Source organism: Notechis scutatus, chromosome 1 (genome assembly GCF_049901735.1).
Source record: "Notechis scutatus isolate UNSWTSFEM ecotype Mainland chromosome 1, rNotScu1.2, whole genome shotgun sequence".
Taxonomy (NCBI): Eukaryota; Metazoa; Chordata; class Lepidosauria; order Squamata; family Elapidae; genus Notechis; species Notechis scutatus.
The window spans coordinates 250,492,444-250,497,310 of NC_142009.1; the positions used below are offsets into that span (position 1 = coordinate 250,492,444).

General features: G+C 32.7%; 1 protein-coding gene across 3 annotated transcripts in view; it reads right to left on the reverse strand.

Annotated features, from left to right (window-relative positions):
• Positions 1-4,867, reverse strand: part of QSER1 (glutamine and serine rich 1) — a 53,144-nt gene that overhangs the window by 46,045 nt on the left and 2,232 nt on the right. The window lies entirely within an intron of this gene.

Consider the following 4,867-nt stretch of genomic DNA (forward strand, 5'->3'; position numbering starts at 1 on the left):
CAAGACTATAGAACCCTAAGTCTAAATCCTAATCAGCCATTAGTTTTTTTTTACAGGATTATGTTTTTTTTTACGGGATTATACTTTTTTATATTATTTGTTATGAGAACTGAACTTTCATGTGCATTATCCTGATTTTTGTGGAAAAAATACAAGATGCAGATATTAGAGAAATAACTTTATTAAATCCCCACACTAAGTTTCACTTATTTTTCATGTGATTTAAATTCTATTCACAATTTCAAGGCAAGCTGTGATCAAGAATAAACATTCAATTAAATATTTCAATACAACTAGCTATGTAGTTTTCCTGAATATGCAATTAAACACAAAGTAGCCACAATTTTAGTAGCTTTGCATTTTTTCTTTCCTCCATATATTGTACAAATTGTCGTGAATGCTGAAATATAGGAAAATACTTTAATATCCAGCAAAATTAACATACTTTATATTAAAAAAGTAAAGATTAATTAGTTCAGAAATACTTGTAGTGGAAACTGGCTTGGTTCATTCTGATAATTTCACAATGAAAATTTAAAAATGAATTTAAAATATTAATCAGGTTTTTTTTTACTAACTTTCAAAGAATCAGATTTTTGTAAATCCTGGAATTTAAAATTATGCTATGCAAATCTGCAAGCAACTGCGATTACAAATTTTCTTCATAGCAATCTAACTGCAGAATATAAAAGTAATAAGTGACATAAAAATAAACATCTGCTTATTTTACAGTCTTAACCACACAGCACTGCAGTAACTGAGCTAATAGAGATTGATGTTTGGCAAGTATATTTTGAAATAATCATGTGATTCAAAAGCCCCCTAGGATCTCAAATGGTATAAGAAGTACCATATTAAAGAATAATCGTAAGCACCTAGTGAATTCTACAGTAACACAATTATGAAATGGGAAAACTGTATATAATCACACATACATATACACTGATCCTGGATAAATTGCTCTCTGGCAAATAACTTCTTTAATTTGCTTATACTTCAAAATTCATATTTATCACTAAGTTAAAGTTTTTTAAAACCTCAAAATAGATATTTTAGTCACTAAAATGATAAAGACTGGTGTCAATACTAAACTATAAGAGCCAATAGTAAACTATGGTCTGTTAAATAATGATTGAATTCACATTAAACCGAACCATATATCAGAGTTTATAAACCACAGGAATTGAATTTACTGCCCCAAAACAAACCTACACTGTTCAAAACAAATCCCCAAACTAAGTCAGAGATAGATTTAGCATGTTGTGTGCATCCAGGCAAGGTAAATGGCTAGGTTTCTACATAGCACCAATTTATATTGAGCACAATACATTATAGGCATTGCAGTTTGGGTTCAGCAAATAGTGTGAGTCTGGCTACAGGTAGTCAACTTATAATCATTTTAGTGACTGTTTGAAGTTATAAAAGTGTTGAAAAAATGACTTATGTCCGTTTTTCACACTTATGCAGCATCCCTGTGGTCAGGTGATCAAAATTCAAACACATGGCAAGTGGCTCATATTTATGATGGTTGTGGTATCCTTGGGTCATGAGATCTATCTTTTGTGACTTTCTGACAAGCAAATCAATGAGGAAGCCAGATTCACTTAACAACATATTACTAATTTAACAACTGCAATGATTCACTTAATAAATGTGGCAAGAAAGGTCATAACATGGGGCAAAACTCTCTTAGCAACTGCCCTGCTTTGCAACTGAAATTTTGGACTCAATTGTGGTTGTAAGTTGAGGATTACCTATACTATCATTCTGATTGCATTGACCATACTTAATACTGTATGTTGAATGCCCAGAACGGTATCTATATTCAATCATTAACACTTAAGCAGATGAGCAACCAAATAAGTCCACAAGATCATTCATCTCAAACAGGAAACTAAAGTGCTGGATGGAGCTAAAGGACAGGAAGGAACAAGAGATAACAGCCTTGGTGTATTTTAAGAGGGAGGGGGCTTAGAATTCTTTTTAACAACAGTCCTAAGCCCCCTCTCTCTTAAAATACAAAATAGCTTAATAAGACTTAAGCCAAAAGATACAAGTATAATTATTTAAATTGAGATGAAGTAAACAAAATAGAATTAAGAGAGTGAAAAGAGGGGAGAAGACATATAGAAAATATAGAATGTTAAATAAGATATGGAATAGTATATAAGGTGAGCATGAATTTGATTTATGTCTGTACAAAAAGATGTAACCCGGGGTTAAGCCGCTTTCTAAAAAGAAGTTTTATGTTTTCATGTTACGTGTTTTGTTTGTTTATGTTTGTTTATTGAGAATTAAGAATGTTGGATGAGAACATATGAAATCGTAAATAAGACAGATGAAAGTATAAGTTTAATGAATAAAATTGAATAGAAGTAAAGGGAAAAATAGTGAGAAGTTGGAAAAAGAGTAATAAGATATGAAGTTGAATACATAAGATGCATATTAAATTGTGTTTGTATGGAAATGTGATAATTTGGAACTATGCTGTACTTAAACAAGATGTTTTATTTGTTTTGTTAAAACTTAATAAGCAGTTGTTAGAAAAGATGTTTTATGTTCTTACGTTTTATGTTTTGTTTGTTTGTGTATTGTCTTTGAAAATTAATAAAATTTGTTTTTTTTTTAAAAAAAGACTTAAGCCTGACCTCATGCAATATGGAGCGTGAGATAGAAAAATAAAAAAGGAACATGGGTTGAACATATGGAATAGCCCACTGAAGAGGGCTTGAGTGACTAGCTGAACTTTCTTACCGATACACTGAAACAATTTGTTGCAGCTTCTATTTTCTTCTAGGAATGGCCTCAGGGAGTCAACTGTCAAATTAAATGTAACCTGGATCATTAAACAAACAATATATGAATAGCTATAAAACTATGGAACTTTCTGAATCACATTTTTTTTTTACTTTTTTGGTTTAAGTTTTAACCAGAAAATGGCCACAAAACTAATAAAAAGATAGGACCACAGAAGGCCTAAAATAATAAAGACATTCATTTTACTTTCTGGAAAACTGTTGAGAGGTCTATTTGCTGGTGCCCTATAACAGTTGACTAAATCACTGTCTTCTATGGCCAGCATTATTTTCAACCTAAGGGAAGAATATGTGCAAAAGAAATAAAATTGGGTAGATGGTTGCTGCTTCCACAAATTATCTAAAGACTGTTTTTTTAAATCAGCCACAATGTGGCTTGGTTTTAATTTAGCACAGTGTGTAAAGCCAGAATGTGTCACAACTTGGTTGTGGATATGTGCCTTAGTCATACTGGCTAAGACTGATAGGAGCTGGAAACAACATAAGGAGAATGATATGTCATCCACTCCTGATTTAATTCTACAACAGATTGCAATTGAGATATATATTTTTAGAATAAGCTGAAGTTGAAACATATATGGAAAACAGAAACTACAGGAAAGTAACCCAAATCCACTAAAACATAACAACTAGAGTCTGTGATACATTTTATACAATTCTCCCAAACAATCCTCTTGATAGCAACAAATTGTTAATGTAAACCTACTATTTTCAGCATCAGTTTATTAGGGATAAAGCTTCATAAAACAAAACTCTTCCACCCTCATCCCACCTTATACAAAGAAAATGCTATAATTTTGTATACAAGCTGTTGTATACTATTCTTCCCAATTTTTTTCTTGTTCCTTACAATTGTAAAATGGGCTATTGGTTTGGAAGCAAAACAGGACAATCAGCAAGAGACAAGGCTTTCTGATACATGGGAAAATATTCAAGGTATGTAGAAATACATGTCATTTAAATATTGGTTTCTCAAGGGAGAGGCGATGTAGAAAACGATGTCCTTCTGTTCATATGGCATTCTGGCTAAATACATGTAGTGTATAAACGCAAATTATTAAGTCATTAATTGCTTTATTTGCTATGACAGCCCTGCTCCCCCTGTTATCAGATGGGAAACTTGAAACAAGTTATTACACTGCCTTCTCCTCGTGTGTGACTTTCTAAACTCATCAACCAGCATAGAAGAGCTATTGTATCAAAATAATGAGAGCAGCTTCAAGTTTGTGCATGATACTTCTACATATTCTTCAATTAAGGGACTTTCTGAAATCATTATGTGCATATGGAATGAATTAGAATTAAAATTTGCTTTTATAGCGTTTCTGAGGGTGGGCTGTGGGCAAAGGCAGGTTTTAAGGCAACAGTTGAGGCTTAAGTGGTCTCTAACATGGGCTAATAATCAATATCTATAAACTATTTTCTTGAATAACCTGAATGATACATTCTGAAATATTAAAAGAGCTCACTATAGATCAGTTTACTGCAATAAAACTATATAAGGAAAAGTTAATAAAATCTAGGATTGAGGGAAGCTGATGAGTGAGATTTCTTCCAGATATTCTGAGTCATCTTTCCCACTAATCTTCACATTAGAATCAAATCTTGACTGTTTAGTCGGGAACTGACTGGTTCCTCCCCAGAAGAAATGAACAGATACTGTATAATCAACTTAAGAAATCATTCCCCCCTTTTAAAAATGTTTTCCTCATTGCTTTGGACAGCTTTCTCCTCCACCTTCTCACCTTGCAGGTGAACCTTTTTGTACTTCATATTTTTTTTGAATCCTGCCTTTATTACTTTTATTAAAAACTCAATGGAGCATACACACACAATTCTCCTCCTTCCTCCTATTTTCTCTACAAGTCTGTGAGGTAGGTTAGTCTAAGAGAAAGTAATTGGCCAAAGGTCCCCCAGTTGGCTTTCATACCTAAGGTGGAATGAAAACTCAGTTTTATTAGTTTCTACCCTGATGGACTAACCACTGGACTACCTGCACAACTGCCTACTCCTTCAGTGAAATGTGGTTTTTTTGCTTTGGGCTATTTATA